Here is a 23066-nt window from a genome sequence, read left to right as displayed (position 1 = left end):
TTATATATAATTGTACAGGACAGAAAGCATGAGCCAAATACAAAGGCAGCAATCCAGCCCCAAGTAGAATTCAGACTAACATCACACCTACATAATTACATTTGCAGAGCAATTCACAAGCCAAAATATTGTTGCACTGTGATTTTTCCAGAAGTCATTGAATTAACAACCTCTAACTCAGTTGTATGCAGCAACATGAAAAGAGTTGCTCCATTTCATTATTTAAATTTGACCCTCCTGTATTTCAGTTCTATGGGACCTGAACCCCAAAAACCTCTTTGTTTGCATATTTAGATCCTGTGACTGTGCCACAAAAAATCAACTAAGCCAACATCACTTACCAAGATATCATTGTCCCAAGTAAAACATGTAGTTATGTAATTATAGGATTTATGAGAAACCGATGCAAGGCAAAGATGTTTATTTAAATATCACAGCACCAAGTCTCAGCCTGTCAGCCACACTTATAACAGGGCTAATTCCATCCAAAGAACAGCTCATAAGGTTTTGCTGCATCTTATAAAAGGAGCAGTGTTGCAGATGACTGAGCAGATGTTTTAAACAAGTCAAAAGCAGCAGCTGGAAAACAGCGTATTATAAAACATGTAAGAGCACAAACTGTTCTGGTGAAGCAGCAGTAATCACAGCAAAGAGTGAACCAGGTTCTGCCATAAAAAAAAGCAAGTTCTACTGGGATTTATTTAGCAGTATTTTTGCACTTGTCCTTACATTATTACAGAATAAACAAGAAGCACTAGAAGGCAGGATTGGTTGTCTGGTGGCTTGAGTAAACCCCATCAACTTTAGATGCACAATTCTATCGTAATAGCCAGGAATGTTGAGTAAACTTGTAACTTCCATTATGAAAGAAATTTGCATCAGCAGCATCATCCCTCTCTGAGACAGGACACCCCACACACCCATATTCAAGTAAAGAAAACCAACCCAAACAAATCCAGCATAAGAAAAACAGTTTCAAAAAAATCTAAATATTTTAAATAACTTTTTTTTTTCCCCCCAAAAAACCAGACAGAAAATTGCTCTGGCTCCAAGCAACTGCACGTGCCAGACCTAATTCTGGTAACAGCCTCAGCTGCTCCAGAAAAGATAAGGGCATTCCATAAAGTCCTCTTAAAGGCAGGGCAAGTGCTATCAGGGAGCACAAAACCCCAACATCCCCACTCTAAAGGTGCCAGGCCTAGAAAACTTATCAGTCCTTGGAATGCCTGGCAGGGCACCAGCAGGGCCTTCACTTAGAATGGGTTATTTGCTCTTTCGTTTCCATTTCAGAAGCAGGATTAAGGAAATGTTACTCTATTCTGGCCAAGAAACCACAAATACTGAACATCTATGATTTTTAGCACCCTGTGAGCCAACCAGGGAGGTTTCACTAATTATCAGTCATGTATCTGTCAGAAAGTGTGGTGGAATTGGTACAATTTTTGCTTCACCAAGACAGTATTTTTCAAATAAAATCCCAGTCTTTGATTTAAACGTTTCCAAGCTACCTACTCAGAATATCACAATCCTGCTGTATCACAAGTATCTTTGCCTCCAACTCTCCCACAGAAAGATGTCTGCAGTTTCACATCAGCTCCCCCTGAACTAGATTCCCAGTGAGAACTTAACTGGCCCAGGTATTTTCCAAAGAAACAGCACTGATACATTCACACATTACAAATCTAAATCCAAGCGTTACTCACAGGCAGGAAGTCTTTTCTCCAAGTGTAACAAAACAGACGATGGCACCTTCTCAAAAACGGGAACAGAAACTGTGCAGAGGCTCAGAGGAATTTCCCAGTGGCCACCCTGAGCCTGTTCTCTAATTTTGCCCATTTTGAGTGCTGTGCTCTGTCAGATGTTTGCTGCCTCCCTCACCTGTGAGGCTTCACTTGCATTTTAGAGACAACACCTTCCACCTGGAACAGGAACCCTCCAGAACTCCCAGCTGTCTTGCTCTCCATATTCCAGTCTTTCCTAAGGCTCTCATCTTCTACTCTCCAAATCTAAACTCATCTCACAAGAGCAGATACCTGGCATAACATATAAATTCCCTTGCCAATTTAGAAGCAATCTTTTTTTGGTTTACCATCCTCTACCCAGCAGCCTCTTAATTTTTAGATTTTTTTGTTTGTTTGTTTTGAGAGTGTTTCTTTGCTTTTATTTTCCCACTCTCTAGCCAAATTATTAAGACTTGATTTAAACAGTCATTCTGGAAGACTGTGCACAATAAAAACAAAATGAAGTCTTTAAAGAGTACTACAGTTCAGTCCTTCGTATCTAGGGGTGATGGCTGAGAAGTTCTTAAGGTGAGTTCCTGATATCCAATATCAATTTGAATCTTCAAGTGTTCAAATATCACCTTTGCCTGTCTCCTGAATCCAAAGTCCACAATAGTGGCTCAGCATTCACACACACTTCTTACAGATAAATATTGTTACTGATTTTAAGATAAGACAGATTCTGCCAAAAACAGAGAACAAAACCTGGCTTTTTAATCTTTTGAGCTGAGTAACTGTTCTTGGATGCTCCCTACAAGAGAGGAATGCATGTGGAACTGTTCCTTACAAAACCAACGTTCTTGCACAAGGGGTCCAATCTTGGTCCTCTGTAGCTCAGTGAAGTAGCTTGCAATGATTGTATCACCAGCCTCTTAAAACAAGAGGAAAAGCCTCCCAAACTGTGCTCAGGTATGTTACTCACAGTTCATGTTTTTATCGCCTTTATACAGGCTTGGTTGCCAAAGGGAGCAGTATCAGGAATGAGCAGTTATTAAAGCACAAGAAGCAGCATGTTGGGCACAAAGCCTTTTCTCAGCTCGTTAAGATGCTGCTGACATTGGTCTTTTAACCCTGGTTGCCTACGGGCTCCTCCATCAACCTCTCTCCCAGCACTAACTGGTCACACCAGTAACAGCATGTTTGAACCACTCTGCCAAGGCTTAATTATTGCATTTGATGACACCTGCATGATACAATTTCAGACTGTTATGAAATATTAATTGCTTTCTGTGCAGTAGAATAGAACATATTCAAGAGTGAAAAATAATGCTATTACTGCCTTTATAATTTCTTTAACCAAATATTTTAGATTATTTCCCCACTATCACTATCTAAAAGATTCTGTGTTTCTCCTGAAAAAAACATGCATTTATCCATAGCCCTCCTCACCTTGACTAAAAGGAAGTTCCATTATTACTTGAACAATATTTCTCTCTCACTGTTACCTTCTGCCACTCAAGGCAAAAACACAGAACTACTACTATTGTCTCACACAGAGAAAAGTAATTTTTCTCCTACATAGGCAATAGTTTCTTTACCCCACATGCTCTGCCCATTCTCTCCAGAATGATTTCTATCTTATGTCATTCCTCTTGTGAGATGATACATTAGAAATGATAAGAGATAGAGGTTTTCTTTATGGAAGAGTAGGTACAATTGATTTCATTTTGTAAAAAAAAAAAACCAACCAAAAAACAGCAACTTAAAAAAAAGACAAGAAGGTCTATGGTCTTAAGAGGAGAATATATACTTCAAATGATTTCAGACAGAATCACTCTTGGCAAATATCTAAATAAGTATCACAGGAGATTTGTTATACGAATACAACACACATTTTAAGCTCAGCTGCTTAAATTTCCTAGATTACTTTAATTAGGGACAGCCAACATGTCAGGACTCAGCTACAAAGAGCAAACATTGCAGAACATGTAACATGCAAAGCATTCCCTCCAGATGCAGGGAAACCTTTGCCATTCCAGAAATCAGGATGAAAATGCCTATTCCACAATAGGCAGTGGCTCCAGCAGGGCCAGGATTTCAGTGCTCTGCTTTCAGCAGCTCAGCCTCTACTTCTTTCTCATCCATGTAGAGGAGATCCAGCATCACAACAAGTCATGGGAATCCTGATTTATTTTCTTCCTTCTAGAAACCAGAGGGAAGAAAATCCAAGAACTGGTGCATGCCATGTGCCCTCTTCCCCTGACTTGCCTGCTTGGTGGGAGGAGTAGGAAAGCACAAACAGAGGTTCCTGAGGGAGCCTGCAAAAATCTGAACCTCAGTGATTCATGGAAAAAAAATCTCAAAAAATTAATTAAAACCAAACAATGAAAGTTACTGTAAATAAAGAGATCTCCATCTCTACCTAAAAGAGAAGAGGGAACATTCTTTTGAAAAATTTTATTACTAGTACTATGAAAAAGAAATATTTGTCAGTGCACTCATACATATATGCATTTAAATAAGAAGAATATGCAGCAACTGCCTCAAAATAAAGCAAGTTTAATGTTCCAAGGCTGAAAGAGAAGAGCAGATTCACATCACACATTTGGGGATGGATCATTAGCCAATACAGATCACTGCAGTGTCAAAATTCAGTAATTAGTTTGATGCATTTTTTTTCCTCCAAGGCATTTATTTCTAAGATAAAGCAGGTGAACCAGTGACAGGTATACCTGGGAGGAAGTATCTGGAATATTTTCCTTGAGGGTTCAGATCCAATCTATAGGGCTTTCGTAGCCAGAAAAAAAATAGAAAAAAAAGAAGAGTGTTTCTCAACCAAGTAGAAAAAAGCTAAAAAATTTAGTCACATTGGAGCACACACGAAAAATGTTGTGTTTTGAAAAAAAGATGCAATGAAGTGGCTTTGAGTGAGGTGGAATGAAGTAGAATAACATTGCCAGTATATAACTGGATAATAAATGAGAAAAAGGGTTGGGTAACCAAACTGAGATTAAATAACCCACCTGGATTAATTCTTTAGTAAATCCTGTAATTTTGCTAAATTTAAAGTAGTAGACAAAATGTTACTGACTTCTCTCATCTCTCTTTTCCAAGTGGGGAGAAAATAATCCTACTACTAATTCCAATATTATAAAAAAAAAAAATCTTGTTTTATTCAAAAATAATTAAGAACATCACCATTAATCTTGATATGGATTTCATTCTGTAGCTTTTTCCTATAAGATGAAAAAATAAAAATATTTTCTTTCAAGAAAAGAATTTAAATTTGGAAGGAGTCGACTCATTTTGAAACAAAAGCAGTTTAAAAGACTTAAAACCTTTGTAAAACAGATTTTCCGTTCTTTTCCAAAGTGGATTAGTAATATCCTTGGAGACATGCAAGAACTCCAGCCAGAGGCAAGCCATGTTGGAACACAGAGAGCAGACATTAAAAAGGAATGCTGCCATTCCACTTCAAACAGAAAGTTTTTCACAGTGAGAATTTTATTGTTTTAGGAAGAACATACAGAGACAGATGAGAACTGTGAAGAACTAGGCCACCAGTTAGGTAAGGGCCACCAGTTAGTTATGGAACAAGCCAGAAAATATGATTTAAAGAAGGAACACAGAGAAGGAAAAATTCTGCTTACATCAAATAGTTCTGGACACCAAGGGAAGGAAGAACTCTGATAAACATTTCTTCTAAAAAATTCCCATCTAAGCTAAGGGTGGTAACCAAGTTCATAACCTTGACAATAGCAATTTACAGAACAAGCTAAAATGCCACTTTTGCCATACAGTAAAATCAAATTTAAAAGTGATGAACAGAAGCCCTCCTCAGATGGTAATCTAAACAGCTTGTGGCACAAAATGAAATGCCATGGTTAAAGTTGTCTAGACCAATAACCCCTTGCTGGCTTCTGTCTCCATTATATTGGAGACATTTTCAAACATTTTCAAACATTTTCCAAATTAGGGTATTTCTTTCAAACTTAGTAATTACTTCCATTGCTTATTAGCAGCACAAGCTGCAGGAGATTTAATTATTAGTTAGCCTCAAAAGACAATCCAATTTCGGCATAATTTCTGCTACTGTCTCAGTCATAGCAATGAAGACTTGATAATGTAGACAGGAACGAATACAATAAGGCTGGATTCAATAAAAAAATGAAACACCCCATTTTTTTCTTTTAACTTTAACAGAAAGTATTACAGTTTCTCTGAAAAAGATACACCTTTTAACAGTAACTGGAAACTACTGATTCTACCAAACTGCGCTTCTCCATAGGCAGGTTGATTTCTGCGCAGTCAACTTTACTAAATTAAAGCTTCAAATCTACAAAAAAGTGCTCAGAATTTATAATAAAAAAATCAAGTTTCCTAAAGGAGCTAGACACATGAAAGCAGAAAGAAAAACCCTCTGGTTTTGGTTTTAAATCTTGCCCCAGTCATTTACAAGCATATAATTATTAATTTTCACTTAGTACAAATGGAAACCAAACCCAAACAAACAAAATAAACTTCAAATAGAACAAACAACCCACAAAGACAGCAAGCATTTAGGTGCTTAATCATTCAGAGAATCAAATACAAGCACAAAAACACCAACCACAATGAAGTGAAAACGTATTAAAAAAAAAAAAACTATACCTCAGAATCTTTTCCAAGCTTTGTGGAGAGCTTAGCTGGGCCTCAGTCACCTCCCCCCGGTGCTGAGCGGTAGGGAAATGCTCAATGGCAGGCCCCAGCCATCCCTGGTGCCAGCAGAGCTATCTCTCCTGATCAGGTGGGTGCTTGTTTTAGGTTTGTCATTAGATCTTTCAGAGCTGCCTTTCAACGTGTTTTCAAGCTGGCTTTGCAGGACACTCTTTTCGTTTCCTCCTCCTGTGTTTTACACGTGTATCATGTGCCCAGGGGCTTGGTGTGAAGGCTTAATTGCAGGCTCCAGATGCCACTGGAACCAAATCACTGAGCTGATCACGGGAAGAATCACAGCTGGTCCCGCTCACGCAGGAGTTAAAAAGAACTGGGATGGGTCCTTGCTTAAAATGAGTGACAAGTAATATCACTACCTTAAGTTTGATTTCAGAACTTTCAGCATTTGGTGAAGCATTTAGATGGAAGGATGGCATTCATGCTTCTGTTTTCACAAGGATCACCCCAAACATGTTACACTGTGACAACAGCGTCCAGCTCAGTGTGGAATCACTGCTGTAAGATTATAATAGACAAACTGATTGTTCTCCCCTTCCCTGCCTCAAGAATTAGGAGCGGCCTTGCTGTGGCTGGCTCAAGCAAACCTGTCCCTGCCAGCTTGGTTCTCTGCCCCAAGTTTGCCAGCTCCTCACCATTTACAACGTGTGTACAATCCTCTTGCCAGGAAGGGCTCTCAGTAAAGGAGCAATATCTCCTGCCTGAGACACCAGAAAGTCCCTGGAAGGGATTGTCCCACTTTCCTTGGACCAGACTCCTGCAGAACCTGGAGAACAGCTTTTGTCCCTGAGGAAGGGCTCCGAGCATACTGGGGGCAGTGGCCAGGAGGAGGAAAAAAGAGAAGCAACCTCTTTTTTCCCCCCCATTTCTTTCAGCACCCCAATTTACTCAGGCTGCCCCAGAAAGCCCCACCTTCCAGGGTAATAAGTTGTGCCCTCAGGCTTTGGATTGCAGAATTCACTTTTGCCTGCACAGGTGAAATTGCTTTCTCGCTGCTACACTAGAATGAGCACAAACAACAAAGCCACTGTTTATCCACGATACTCTTGAAGGCTATAAAAAAAATCTGCTCTGTACATAGGATGTGGATGAAAAATCTGGGAGAAAAAATAAACTGCAGGAACTAGGTTTTCTGTGAGATCCCCGGGTAAGCTGAAAATTTACATGTCTTTAAAACCAAGCCAGGCAATCAAGGAAGATTTGTGCTTGTAGAAATGTCTTAGAAGTTTCCACTGATCTTCTGCTTTGCAGCTTCTCCCTTTTGCAGAAAATAACCAATTAAGATCAGTTCAGAACACAATCCAGGCTCTGCCACTGGTCTCCTCAGGAACACAACCTTCTTCTTTCCTGGAAAATGCAGGGAAGAGGGAGAAAGTTGTGTAGACCCAGCAGGCTAAGACATGTTAGGCCAAGCAATCAGTGGTCAGGTGTAACACAAAATCTGAGCTGGTTAACAGCTTTATCTTGCTGAAAACATATTTTCCTCCCTCTCTATGTAGACTGAAATGATTAAAGATGATTAGCTAGAAACCAAGACACATTACTTCACCCAGAAGAAAAGATAACTTGGTGCTGGTGGGACTATGCAGCATTTCTGTGGTATCCAAACCTTACCAGATTACTTTACATTTTATCTTCATTTACATATCTGCATAATGTATACTCAGTGCAGAAGGATATTTTAATGTAGCAGCAAATTTTGGAAGTTCCAGGCATGGAATTTGTGCTCAAAAGACACGTTTCCACGGAGCAGACATGGGAATGCTCCTGCTCTTCCTAACCCTCAGACCTCAAGGCTGTAGAGCCCTGCCAGGCTCCAGGCCAGGGGCACTGAAGGGCAGTGGATTCCCCCTTGATATAAACAGGAATGACTTCTGGGATCTTTCATTAACATTTTCTCTAGAAATTCACCCAAATGTATTGGCAGCACCAAACCAACGAAGGCTCTCTGAGAACACGAATAAAGCAAATGTCAATAAAGGCATGGAGGTTGCTGGATGGATGTGGCTGCACCAATTCCTGCACCAGGATGTTTTGCAAGCCTCCCTGGCATTTCAGCAGTTGGAGAAATAAGCACCAAATTCTATACAAAGCCTTTAATATTCAGCTTTCATACAGAATTTGAACCTCAAATGCTCAGGTCACAGCTTACATCTGTACTTACCTGTAAAGAGTGTCTGCCTGGGTTCGAATGAGCAGAAGGTATTCAGTCTACAAATATGCTTCATAAAAGGAATCTCAGATTTTAAATAATGCATCTTTTCTCTCAAATGGAAAAACTGAAGGTGCAGTTCCATGACACTGCTACATCAATTAACACCTATTTTCAGCCAAAAGAGCTAATCTTCACCTTCTGAAATAGAACAGAATGAGGTAATAAAGTTCAGTTTGCTGAATTATTGAAGAATCTGCACTCATTTGAGGAAATTATGTGATGGAACAAATATTTTTTGAAGTGCCATTGAAACTAGTTTTTAGAAAAATTACCTCCAGAAGTTAATTTGCACAGCAATTTATGGAAAAAAAATATAAGGGCCTTTAATGTGAGCAAACTGGAAACAGGGTAGTTTTGATTTCTGATCTTCCCATTCAACTGCAGGACCAGAAAAATGAAGTTATTCCCACAGCCACAGTTAATAAACCTGCAAGCTTATAAATAAACCAACCTGCTGGGCTGCTCTGATTCCTAATCCTTGGTTGAATCGTTTGTATCAGATGTAAAAAAGGAAGTATTACACTTTTATCTGGAGATCTTACACTACTCAACAGAACTATTAAAAACATTATTTCTTCTTCATGCCCACAAAAGAAATGCAGAGGATTGAAATACACAAAGAAGTTTCTGCAGGGCAAGCAAGGGGATAAACCTGAGGAGCTCCAGTTATTCCATGAGAAATAGATACATGCACGTCCTTATCTTAACAAGTAATTATTTCAAAAGGGGATAAATTCTTGTCTTACCTCAGGAGGTGAATGGGAGATGGATTATCCTGTCCTGGAGTAAGAAGGTCTGTTTGGCAACCCTGCTGAGAAGCTGAAGCATTTCAAGTTCACACAATGGTTTGAAATATTTATGCCCTGAAATAACTTGTTTAGGTATCCCTGATCAAAGGGAGTTATCCCAGCTCAGTGGCAAAGCCAGGACAGATCCGTGCATCCACTATGGAGCCAGGCTGGGAGAGCTGGGGGTGTCTATCCTGGAGAAGAGAAGGCTCCAGGGAGACCTCAGAGCCCCTTCCAGTGCCTAAAGGGGCTCCAGGAGAGCTGGAGATGTTCTTGGGACAAGGGATGGAGGGATAGGACACAGGGAATGGCTTCCCACTGCCAGAGGGCAGGATTAGACGGGATATTGGGAAGGAATTCCTCCCTCTGAGGGTGGTGAGGCCCTGGCATAGGTTTCCCAGAGAAGCAAAGTTCTGAGCACAGTTTTCATTCCTTTCAGGAGGTTCAGGCACCTCATACCTGAGAGGGAACAGAAGTGCAACTCACAGCAAAACCCTCATTCCAGGTACTGGGAAAAGTAAATGTAACCATTAGTTGATCCTAAGTGAAAAACTCTGTCCCAAAGAATATTTTCCCAAGTGCATTATGGAAACCACCTGTGTCAGCTTTGAAGATGAAGAATTCAATATTTGCAAGGAAGGTGATCCTGTACCAGATACTACAGAGCTGAGGGGAACAGCTGGACTGATCATCTCCAGTCATTGCAACATGGAATTCTCAGCACCATTAGCATTCGGTTAAAGATTCCACATCAAAAAGAGGAGAGGACTATCCAGTTTTAATATTCCTACCCTTTATAATATATATGGGCAGATATCTTTCTGCAGCCTTTCTGGTAGAGGTTTTGCTCGGCATTTTAGTTTTACTTGTTTGCTTCAGGATGTGTCCAAACAGCTCATGTAAAGCAAGAATGAGAGTTCTAAAATCTTAATTGCCAGCTTGCTGTTAGATATTGCCTGATTGAAAAAGGTAAATGAGAAAACTACATGAAAAAACCTGGGGTGGGAAAACTACTTTTTTAATTTACTGCAACTTTTATATCTTAACCTACCCAAAGAAGTTGCAAAAAGATTAGTTAAATGAAGCACCCATTTAAAAAACTACATCAGCAAACGTGTGCTTTTCTTGGGGGAAAATAAATATTAAAAATTTAAATAATATATCTGATCTAAGGAAAATAGATTGCTGACCCATGTCTTGGGGCTTTTTTTTTCCCAGTAAAGATGCTATTTTAAGGTTAAAATTAGAGCTGGTTTGAAAGAAGCAGTGAAAAGAAATGCATTGGTAATTTGACCAAATTAACTCCAGTTTTGATGAAAGCCAGCCACTTTGAGTAACATCATTTATAGGCATTATAAAGTCAGTGTCATTTAGTACTTAATTTTAAATTCTTCATGTTTCTGATTGTAGTAATCCTCTTGACACAGCAGCCATTCAGTATAACATTACACCAGGAGGCACAGAAAAGTGGTTTTTCTAACTTGTCATGCCAGTTTTGCAGTTCAAGCTCTTCTCAAATGCTGCTTTTTGGCAGCTCATATCGTGCAATGATTATAAAGAGGCATTTTGGAGTTTCTAAAGGATACTCTATGAAGGCAGCTGACTGCCTCATTCCTACAGTGCCTCAGTAATTATTTCTCATCCTACAGGGCTTCTAATATGTAATTTTATTATCAGAATTAATCAAGGAGAATGATTCATGCTTAGTGGAAAGCAAGGTAAGTTCAACACAACATTAGGATTGAAAAATGCACAAGTCTTAAACTGAACTCACAACGGGATGAAGCTTTAACAACTGGCTCACGTAGACTGTTCTCTCTGCTGTCACTTCCAAAAATACAGTTCTATTCCAAGAGTGACAAAATAACAAATGGTTCCACACCTGCTTCATTTCAGTGATGGTACAGAAATGGGTGTATTACAGCAACCCTAGGGTGTATCACCGTGTCCCGCAGCCACAGGGAGGAGGAGAGAAGATCCAGCAGGCAGGAATTGTGCAGCAAGATTGATTGATTTAATTATTTTACAAACTCTTTTATAGACTTTTTTTTTCATAGTCTAATTGGGCAAAGGATCAGCCACCCCTTGGGGTGATTGGCCAAAATCATAAAACATCCATTGTCAAAATATTTTTCTACTATACCATAAACAAGACTTTTCAAGGCTGCAGGTGTTTGGTTGTTACGTAACTCTGCTACCTCTTCTGTGAGAGAGAAAAGTCTCTCACGGGCTTAGAAAATAGCAAGAAAATCCTTGCCAGCAGCATCTTTGTATCCACATGGGTGCTTTGGCTCGTTTTCCTAAACTGATGTAAAACAAGGGGATCTGAAAAGGAAGGAAGGAACGGAATGGAGAAACTTTTAATTTTGTTACTGAATCCACAAAAATTCAAGTCCCAGTTCATATCTGTTTTGGTACATAAGATGGTGTGTACTACTCTTTCCTTATAGTGTCAGCTCTAATAAACACAATTTAAAGTTTCACTTTAGAGCAGCTCAGTGCCTTTTTTACTGGGCTCATAAGGGACAGCACCTCCTGGTGCAGAACATGTGCAGCTGGAGATCACACCTTGCTTAGGAAGAGATCTGCAAGGAAGCATCTACATGTTTATGAATCCTCCTTTTTTTTTTTTTTTTTGTGCTAGAAGAAAGCCAGCAATATTAGAAATTTTCAGGTAACTCTGAGACATCAGAGTGCCTTGATCAGACACCACCACACTGTCCTTGTGTTTCTCCTTCTCAGAAAAATAAAATCACCTCTGCAGCAGACAATTCTGGGAAGATTGGATTTACTCTGAGTTAGCCCACAGAAGTAAAGTCAGGATTAAGGACAACAGCCAGATGGCAGTTTAAAACTCCAGTGCCCTAAATGAAAATATATAAGCATATTTTTCAAGTCCAATTAAAGTTTTGGCTCCGAGCATTTGGCAGAAGGAGAAGAGTAAACATGTTATGACTTGCCATTGCACGGATGATGCTATGAGGAGTTCATGTATTAACTAACAAGGTCCCTGTGAGGCATTTTTGAGTTTGCAAGAGTGACATGGGAATCAGAGAATGGAGGGAATGTAGATTGCACTCGAAGCTGTTTTATCCTCACTCCTGGGGGCAGTGTGTTCAGCAGTGAGAGAGAGAAAAAAATCACTTTAGTGGTAACTGATTTTAACACAGGAATTCAAAGAGTTTCTTTGCAGGATGCCTCCATCTCCTCAGCTCTGCATAGGACTGATGCTTATCTCTGGCAGCAAAAAATGGTAACAACTATTTCTAGACCTTGAAAAGAAATCAGGGCATATGGGATGTGAGGAACTACTGCAGCTCCTGTAAGGACTTTTGAAGGCAATTCCTGGAAAGACTCTAGATCCAAGATTTCCTAGAAAACCTGGGAAAATTCCTAGGAAGGGCCTAAATCTAGGATGGGAAATTCTTAGAACAGCACAGAAAGTACTTCAGGTTCTAGATCCAGAAATTCAGGTTCTAGATCCAGAAATCCCTATAAAAAGTGAGAAAATGCCAAGAAAGGTTGTAGGTTCAGAAACTGTAGAAAAGGTCTCTGTCCAGGAATTCCTGGAAAGATAACACATTCAGGAATACCTGCAAAGCCCAGGAAAACTAGAAAAGATTTCGATCAATTAATTCCCAGAGAGTGATAGGAAATTCTTTGAAAATTTCTCAGTGCAGTAAATCATAACAGAGGTCTGAATCTAGGTATTCCTGGGAAGGGTCTTGATCCAGGATGTCCAGGAAAACTCCTAGAAAGCCCCAAATATTCCTAAAAAGTGTATAGATGTCAGAATTTAAAAAAATACCATATCCTGAATGTTGTTTATTCTAAGTTGCTTAAACAAATTGTTTGAGTAACTTTTACATTTCATCACTTGATTTAAAGCCAGTAACACTTCCCATATGGCCAAATCACTTCCCAGCTGAGCATTCTGGTACTGGAAAAGTGAATAAAATTGGAGAGTCTTTTATGAAGTTTCCTCATTATTTGTGAAGAAGAACAACAAAAAAAACCCCCCAAACAAACCCAAGAAATGTAGAGGGACACCTGTGAGTTATTATTTAAAGCATTTTGGTTCAACTGTCAGAGAAGCAATGTGGGCTTTGTCACCAAGTACTTCAAACCAATCCTGCTAATTAGGATTTCAAGTTTAACACTGACATAAACAGATTGGCAAACTAATTTTGGGATCTGCAGCTCAGGGGAGGTTTTTTCTAGTCTGGTCTATTTAGGATGATGTGATGAATACCACTGTCATGAGAGGGGTCTTTCACATCACCACATATTCCATTTACACAGCTGGTCCCAACATTTAATCTCTACAGAATCCAGTTAATTCCCCTCCAGCTGCTCTGACTCGACAATGCTGACAGAAAAATTTCACTTCAGTAGAACAAGTACCTCTGCCCCTCAGCACCAATTTCTGAAGGAAGGAAACACCGTTCTGTGACAATCCCTTTGCTGGCCACAGCTGCACTCACCACTCACTGGAAGTAGAGCTGCAGACCTGGGGAGGAAAACTTTGCACTTCTGGGCTGCTCATTATCTTCTGAGAATGTGTTTTCTTCCACAGGCACTGCCAAGTTTTAAGCTACAACCTTCTGCTCATAAACTAAGCTGAAAAACACCAATGATTTCAATGAGAAAGTCCTCCCAAAAAGCACACAGGAGCTTTAAAAGGGCAAAGTGTAAACATTAAAGGCCCAGCTGATTTCAGAAGGATGCATGAAAAGAGAAAAAAAAATCTCAAGGCACAGGTACTTCAAAAGAAAAGAATGCAATTTTTTTTCTGGGGGAATATGAAAGATAGGCCATGAGATCTAAAAAAATACAGTGTCAATCAGATAAGGAAACATCAAATACTTGGATCAGGAAGATACTAACAGATTCATTCATGCAGCATTTTCCCTTTAAATCACCATTTCTCTGAGTTTATGTATTTTACATAGATCCACTCCATTCATTGTTCACTGAATCAGAATGATTTAAGGCAGAAGTTTTTCTAAGGATAAGCTAAAGCAGAACCAGATTCTCTGAGGTTATCTGTGCAGCAGGCAGCAAAGCATCATCATTCAGCCTTACAGTAAAAATAGCCCATACATTAATTACTATAGGGAACTTTTCCTGGCTACATTACAGACCCCAGAGAAACTCTACTGAGTGAGAATTACATGTTGATGAGAGAAGCCACCATGAATAATAATAATTGTGTAAAGCAAAATGCCAGAGGTGCTAAAATCTTGGTTTAATATCCTCTATTTTGTACAGAACACAATAGGACTCTTCAGAAACGTGGAAAAAGCCTTTCACATCGTAGTTCACCACACCCTGCTTTGGAAAAGAGACAATCCCGTAGTGCTCTCTAGTGGCCGCCAGTCAAAAAACCTCTGCAGGCTGCACTGCAAGTTTACATAGAATTATCAAAATATTCGGTTGCCCCTGTAGTCAGCCACGACTGCCTAGGGAGAGAGCAGGCACCCGTGTTTGCATTAGCCGTCTGCACTGCCCAGGGCTTGTTCTTCCCTAAGGACTCAATTCCACAACAGGACTGCAAATATTGATGTGCTTGAAATTACATGGAATAAATTTAACACATTCGATGATGATGAAGTGTACGAGGTGTCTCAACAGTCGGTATCAAAAAGTGGCACCTTCTGACTCTTTAACAAACTCCAGCTGTGCCAGATTTCTTCCTCATCCTATAAAAGGTGAAGGGAAAACCATTCCCTTCTGCTCTATCTGGACTTTGCAGTTGAGACAGGCACGTTGCAAAATGGGTGCCTATTCTGGGCTATTAAAACTCTCTCACTGTGCTTAAAACACAATTCATAAACCAAGCCTGAGGCCATCAGTGCTGGTATAAAACCATCTGCGCAGAGACAATAATGCTCTGCCCACAGTAAGTGACACATTTCATAACCACTGCCAGGTTACACTGCTTTTGTAAATTGTCTTACCACTAATAAAATTGTCTGTTGATATTTGTTACTTCAGATGCACAAGTAAAGGATAGATGGCAAAATTACCCTTTAAGATAATAAATTAATTCCTAGGATAGCTACATCAAGAATTTCCTCTGTCCAGCAATGTTTCCTCAGTGGATTCTCTCAGCTCCATCAGACATTTACTCAGCTAAATAAAGAACAAATTGCTGAGTGTAAAACCACTACCAGGGGTTTGCAGTACCATCCATTAGCTCCAGGATTTCCTTGACAGCACAAAGGATTGCAGGCTGCCAATGATAATTAAATAGAGCTCCCTATGGTCTTAAGCAGAGCTCCTCATTGCCCTGGATAGGAAAATGCAGGTCAAAACCCAAGAGTAATAGAAAATGGAGCTAAACCTGGTCCCAGGAACTGCATTTTCCAGAACTGGAAAAACCTCTGTAAACACCATGTAGATGACACTTGCCCTGGGTAGAATGCACAGGCTGTGACATTCCTGTAGTGTCAGCTGATCTTCTACTCAGGAAATCCAGTCAGAGCCCACATGAAAATTTCAGAAGTACATACTGTGCCGTTCAGATGCACATATAGAAGATCCTTACAAATGGAGAGAGAGATTGCTTTTGACGGCTTCGGTTCGTAATGCATTAATAAACAGAATTTCTGTAACAGCCACGAAGCCAAGGGAGAAAGAAGACTAAATGTTAAAATAATTCATGACTTCTGAACGATTTGGAAGAAGCAAACTTACTGGCATGATCTAATTGGATTTATTTCCACTTTCTAGGAGAGGGGATAAAACAACATCAGCAAAAAACCCCTGTTTGCTAGTTCGTTAAGCAAGGGTATAATTACCTAATTATAAATACCATGGGTCATACAATCCTTAGCTGCATGAACATCCATCTCCATACAACACAGAGGCTTACACATGACAAGCAAGATTTCTAAGCAGTCATTCACGTACATAATTAATTGCATATTTAGCAAAAATTTGTGTTCCAAGTCTCTGTATTGGGTTAGAATAAAACATTTTTACACTACATGTTAATAAAAAAAAATCTAGTTGTGCAACTGAACCTCAAAACTTGAAGGACTTGGTCTTGCAGAATGATTTGTAGGAGAGAAAGGTTTAAAGTATCTGTGTGGTTCATAGATTATGTTAAACTGATGTTGGGAATTCCTTTGCAATGCATTTTTTTGTGTCTAGCCCTAAGAGGATACATTTGTATAACAACGAGAGGCACATGTTAGGGACAAGTGAAACAAAGGGACTCTTTGTGGCAACCACCTGATTTTGGACTTGACTGGAAGAATTTGCCAGACAAGGTCTGCACTTTACTTGTTGGACAAAGATGTTGAAGGATTTATTTCCAAAATGCAGAGTCTGAAGGTGTTCGCCTCATTACAGTCTAGGCTGGTTGGAAGCAAGGCTGGCAGAATGTTTTTTACAATAGAACACCACAGAAAATTCCATAATTACATTGTTCTGACTTTGTTTATGACAGTGTCCATCTCCAGCCTTGAAGTCATGGAACAGAGATCCATCTAATTCTGTCCTGGGATAACTTTGCAGGTTAAAGGTTTGCTGTTAGGGCTGTTCCTAGAAAAACTACCACTGCCTCTGTCCATGAAGGGAGTTGTGATGGAGTTGCTGAGCAGCCTGACCTTCCAAAGCTCACAGCAAGATGGCATTAAAACAGCACACTGAGCTGCAGCCCAGAGGGGAGGGGATGACCTAAGATATCCTGCTGCCATGGCAACATCCACAACTGGCCAAAAAAACGATACTTAAAAAGTAAACCAAGTTAGCTGGGTTTTTGCTGAGGAATGGTTTCTCAGATGACTCACTGCATCTGCAAGAGAGCAAAGCACAGCCTCCCCAGCAGTGATCTTGCTGCACATCCACATTCTGCCTAAAAGAGGATGCAAACTACTGCATAAATCCTTCAGCTCTGAGGGAGCAGTAACTTTACCATGTAGGAATGGCATGAAGTCCTAGTTTTCCTTAAAATTAAACTAGAAATTCCAGAAATTTATTGGTAGCTGTTCAGCTTCCCTTCCCAAGTCTTGTTTTGGGAGTTGGTGAGCAGGAAATTGAATAGACAGAATCACCCCAAAAATTAGTGTGTCCAGGCAGATAAAAACCCAACACACAGGAGCACTCGAAGAATGAATATGTAACACAAAGTCACCACAGCATTTCTCCCAGGGGAAGCTCAAACCTCAAGCTTTGTATCAGTTCTCACTGCAGCTCCCTGAGTATGAGACCTGGAAGTGCTGGCCATGACTCCTGGGCTGTCATGCAGTGCACAACTTTCAGTCTCAGAACAGAAACTGCTCTGCTAACTTGGACCTTGCTTATTGGGAGTTTCAAGCAATTTGATCTTTCATTCTCTTGTCTCCAGCTGCTGATCAGCTCTAGACTTCCTATATTTCCTTCCATGACTTGAAGCCCAACTGAGGTTGTATCTTCTGAGAAATGCTCATAAATCCTGATTATTATGGTCTTCACTGGATTTCAGGTCCCAAAGAATTGCAAACTGTGACCTCCTGAAGGAAGCACAGCCACTTGTTTCATCTGTCACTGGCCCCAAAAGTATTTTAACTCTCCAACAGCTGTGTATTGTGGTCAGAGTGTGAAATATCACCTGAAGTCCTGTCTTACACAAAAAATGGAGTGACAATAACAAAATACCATTGAAGTAAATGTATTAACATGAGTGGAATCAGGATTTTGTCCTGCAACTCTACATCAAAGACTCGTCAGCTCTCATCTAATTAGCACAGAGCACTACTTTTCCCTTTCCACCTCTGCTGACAACTGAATGATCTTCACTGTTTGAATTAATTTGAAAAATTTATGTGTCAAAATTATTCCAGATTTGGCAACAAGATGAGATCTGAATCAGAATGTACTGTCTGAATGCAATACATAATAAAAAGAAATGACATCTCTGATCAGGCTACAAGTTATCCAAACTTATCTCTGAGGCAAAAATGAGCTGCATTGCTTCTAAAACACAGACTTGCAAAGAAAATCAGAGGTTTTTCTTTTTCAGAGGCAATTTGTTTCCACATGGAATTTAAGTGCTCCAAATAGTTATTTAAAAAGTCTGGCATCTTACTCTGCATTCTTTCATATTTACAACCAACAGCAGTTTCTTGGAGCTATTTTTACTACCCTGAATTCTAGAACCTGCAGGACTGATGTTATAAATGTATCAAGAAACAGCTCATTGGGGTTTTCTGTATTCATTCATTAGAGCTTGCAGGGTTTCAATTACCCCCAAAAAAGGCTTTCAGACCCTGCATATCTGCAGTTGTTTGTAGTTTTGGGTATTTGAGACCATGGAATACTTTGGGGATGGAAGCGAGAATAAGGAACTTCTGGCCACATGCCTTCTTAAGAACACAGGGCCTGTAAAAAACCAAGATATTCCATATACAAGAATATTAATTCCCCAAAATGTGGGAAGGGGAGGGAGATTTGAACCTGCAGTGGAATTTATATATACATCCCTTCTCCTCAGACTTCCCGCAGCCTAAGGGGAACAAGAAACCAGAGAGGATAATGAGATTCATCCCTTCAAACTGGCACAAACAGCATTTATGTGGCACATCACCTGGAACCTTGCTGGCTCCAACAGAACCTCAGGAATCCTCCAGTGATCGCACGGAGCTGCCTTTTCCTTGCTCCTCATGCACAATTACAGTGCTCAGGGACCAAATCCCTGGAGCTCTCTGCTGGCCTTGGCATGTTGCACATACAAGTTCACTCCCCACACACGGGGCTGTTACTATTATAGGCTGCATAATTTGAAATAGGAGTAGAGGTTCCCCTCCTTATCATCACAGCATAGAAGGATGTGAGCAGAGCTGTGTGTCAGGGCAGAGAGTTGAGCTGAGGGCCCTCCTTTACAATTTTCCAGGCCTCTTCCTTTCCTGTTCCTTCACCTGTAAAATGGACGTGAGCACTGGAACTGTGAAGGAAATCAAATCTGAAAATCAGCTGGGCCATTGCTAGAATAGCTCCTGACTATCAGAGATGCTCAATGTGCACATGAGGCCCCCAACAAACGAGCCCCTGACGCTTATTCATTTTTTATTTGCTTTCAGTAGTAGTACTTTGGAGAAGACGCATCTCAAATCCCTGTACTCACAAAGTTGTGACTGCTGGATGATATTTTATCTCTTCTCAGTGACATGCATTTATGGTCTTGACAAACGAAGGCTCAAAATAGGCTCCGTGTCCTCTTTACAAAGAAAGCATCTGAGAGGAAAAAACCCCCAACAAAGTAAATAGAGACAAGAGCTTCTTGAGCATGGGAATGCTCATCTCTGTTACGGTGAGCACGCTGAGCTACAACAAGCTGGCATAAAAATCTCAAAAACTAGGTTAAGACTCACAGGCAGCAGAACAAATGCTTTCTGTTGCTGCATCTAAGAAAACTGCTCCTAGCCAGGCTATTTGTGCCTTGGTCATCAAAACAATTTGAACATGAAAGCTGATACTGTCAATCCAAATGTACCCTGAATTCGTTTTTCTAAATAACAACACAAAACCCCCACATCAGTGGTGCTCAGAGATCACATGTAGGCTTCAGATTAAGGAAAATGAGGCTGTTTAATATTCTGCTGATTCGAGAAAAACAGCACTGACGTGACTCACCTCTTTTTTCTCCCCTCAGAGGATCATTCCTTTCTAATACAAGTTTGGATTTCTCTTTATATAACCAGCTCATACAACAGGCCTTCAGCTGTCTGTCAGAGAGAAAACAAGCGAAGCAAATCATCCATACCATTTATATAGTTGCATTTAAAAAAAATATATATCAAGGAAAGTCAGATCAAATGGACATGTGTTGGCTTGGCTGTGGACTATGCATCAAAATAAAATTAAAAAAAAAGTATTTTCTGTGCTCCTTGTGTGGATATTTCATTTGAAGAAGTATTTTCCTGCAACTGAATGGATGCCAATTGCAGAGATATCTGCTATTAAGGTAGAAAAATTTCATCATAACTTTTCATCATAAAAATAAAGGGCTAGAAATCATCTGAGAGATAACTAAAGAGATCAGATCATTGCACTTTCCGGGAAAATGCTGAAAACTTGTTTACCACAAGACTGCTGTAGTGAGAAAATAAACCAAACAAAAGGAGAGTCATGTTTCTGGTCCTTCTGATCCTGCAAATAGTTTTATTTGCAACACAGAATCATATGAAGTCGTAAATGGAAACTTGAGGACAATTTTTCAGGTGCTTTGTACCCACAGGTAGAACCAGGCTTATTTTCATTCCAATTTCATTCAATTTCAGAGAGATTTACAATTCAGTATACTTGGAATACATTAGTTAGTGCCTGCCTCCATCAGCTTCTATTTACTTTTGTTTAAAGGCTCCATTCCTTTTGGTGCTGGTCTTTCATCATGAAGACAAGACTTTGCCTCACATTTATTTTTCCCTCTCCAAAGCCCTGCCCCAGAAGGAATTCAGAGCCTGCTTTAAGGTAAGGAAGTACAAAGTGCCACAGATACATCATCATCATCTATGAAACTTGAAAGTAAAAGACATGCAGACAATCCTACTTTTAACAGGAGATATTATTTAGCAACATAAATTTAAATAATTGCATATAATTATATTTTCTTTTGGCACCCCCTCTCCCCAACATGATGATGGCTCATTTGGAAAGAGCAAGGTCCAGGGGCAGCTCCATCAGCTGGCATAAACCACACCTGGGATTTATTCTGAGACTGAGCCTCTTGATGCTTGGTTTGTCAGGAATGAGAGAAAATGCTCTTTAACTAAGTCAAAACAGCAAGGCAGATTCCAGCCCTGTTTGAGTGTATTCTACCACACAACATTTTAAATCTAAAGGAATCCTAAAAAGTGTCCTCTACAGAGGCAACCAGTATGGGAGCTGGTTAAAAATACATCCCTCTCATCCTGTGTGCTTCTATAGCTACTAAAAATGTCTTGGAGATACTTTCTTGGGTTGCAAATATTTTAATATATTCAGTCTTGTATGAATGCTTAAATCTGATATGGAACTTTTCAGTCCTACATTTTAAACACAAAATCAGTGTCATTCTTCATCTCAGAAGGCAGCTATGTGGATTAGTGCAAACAGACTTTCAGAGAATTCACTAGAAACCATCAGCATTTTCTAGCATGACCTAAAATCTATATAGAGAAAAACCATTTAAAACTTGCTACTTCCTCTCCTTTTAGGACTAAAAATAGATTTGGCTCATTATCTCACTTGGCACCTTAATGTATTCCATTGCATGATAACACAGATTAAACCACCACACGCTTCTTTTTCCTTAGGATCTACCTTATGCACAGCAAGAAGGGACAGTGCTGCTCATTGGACCAGGAACTCTTTGATATTTTACTCTAAACCCTTTGTTCAGGTTCTGTTCTCAGGACAATATTCCCACTTGCTGTTGGATGCAGCAGCTCACCCCAGCCACAGGCAGACGTCACCCCAACAGCCCCACTCAGGCCTTCCTCAAATGGAATTTTGGATGAATTTTCTTATCAAGCTCCACCATTAAATCCACGCCCACAGGCTTTTTTCTTTCCCCAGAAGGTCAGTAAGTTAACTGAATCTCAGGGACACGTAGCCCAAAAGTGACTCCCAGATCAGATGTGTGCACACGTTTAACTTTGAAATTCCTGCTTAAAGAAAAACATCAAGCACATGGCTCACTGTGATAGATCTGGGTTAAATCCCCCCAAACACAACAAAGACATAACCCCACATAACCCCCACAGGGCTTTGTTTGCCCTGCTTTCAGCAATGGCCAAACCCCATCTTCTTTATATAAGAGAAGCAAAACGTTTTCCACATATTTACGTGAAAACAGAGCGAGGCTCTTCTCAGTGGTGCCAAGTAATAGAACAAGAGGCAATGGTGAAAAACTGATGCTTAGAAAGTTTCACCTGAACATAAGGAAGAACTTCTTTGCTGCGCAGGTGAGGCTGTGTAGTTTCCTTCATTGCAGGTTTTCTTCACCTGTCTGGACACAGCCCTGTGCTCTGGAATGACCCTGCCTGAGCAGGGAGATCGGACCAGGTGACCCCGCTGTGGTTCCGTCCAACCTGACGCATTCTGTACTCCTGTGTGTGGGAATAAAAAACTGCATTAATGGAAAATTTTCTGATGCAAGTATTCATCCCAAAAATTTTGCCAACTGGTACCTGCCTCACAACAGGAACTTGGTCAGCTGCATGTATAACCACTGCTCCTGAGTCAGCCCAAGAGGTGAGTTATTTCTTAGCATTAGTTTCACGTAAAGCCAAAAGCAAAGTTTAAAGCAGGCTCCTCAACACCGCCCTGCTGAAAACACGAGGGGAGAACCCCCACAGTCCAGCAAGCACTGACCGAGCATTCTAAAGGACTTTCCTCGGAGAGTGATTAAAAAACATCCCTGGTTTTACAGGCTAAAACTTCAAGAAAACCGGGCACAGACCAGCATCTCCTCTGCCAGTACCCTGCGCTGGATGGGCAGGAGCAAAATAAAAATCCATAAAAGCAGTTATTCCCCTTAAATTCCCAACCAAGCTATTCAGCCCGAGTTGGAGCATCCCGTTCCTGCGGGGTCCCCGTGAGACACCTCCTTTGCCACGAGGCCCCCGCCCCAGCCCAGCCCCGCCGGCTTCGCGGAACGTC

At 40.3% G+C, this 23066-nt stretch overlaps 1 long non-coding RNA gene across 6 annotated transcripts; it reads right to left on the bottom strand.

The window, feature by feature from the left end:
- Positions 1 to 673: 673 nt before the first annotated feature.
- Positions 674 to 23062, bottom strand: LOC108446811. 6 transcript variants are annotated; one of them, XR_001862118.1, is made up of 7 exons: positions 22595 to 23056; positions 22337 to 22513; positions 20058 to 20149; positions 13922 to 19658; positions 9396 to 9468; positions 8599 to 8787; positions 674 to 7781 (listed from the first exon to the last, which is right to left on the bottom strand). It is a non-coding gene; the product is annotated as an uncharacterized LOC108446811 (long non-coding RNA). The 6 variants fall into 6 exon arrangements; XR_001862116.1 differs by having other exon boundaries at positions 8599 to 9468; positions 13922 to 19368; positions 19549 to 19658; XR_001862120.1 differs by having other exon boundaries at positions 8599 to 9468; positions 13922 to 14057; positions 19549 to 19658.
- Positions 23063 to 23066: the final 4 nt, after the last annotated feature.

This window comes from Corvus brachyrhynchos, unplaced genomic scaffold (assembly GCF_000691975.1).
Source record: "Corvus brachyrhynchos isolate BGI_N302 unplaced genomic scaffold, ASM69197v1 scaffold10, whole genome shotgun sequence".
Taxonomy (NCBI): domain Eukaryota; kingdom Metazoa; phylum Chordata; class Aves; order Passeriformes; family Corvidae; genus Corvus; species Corvus brachyrhynchos.
Note: the sequence above shows the minus strand (reverse complement) of the source record. Positions and strands in the feature narration are given on the sequence as shown.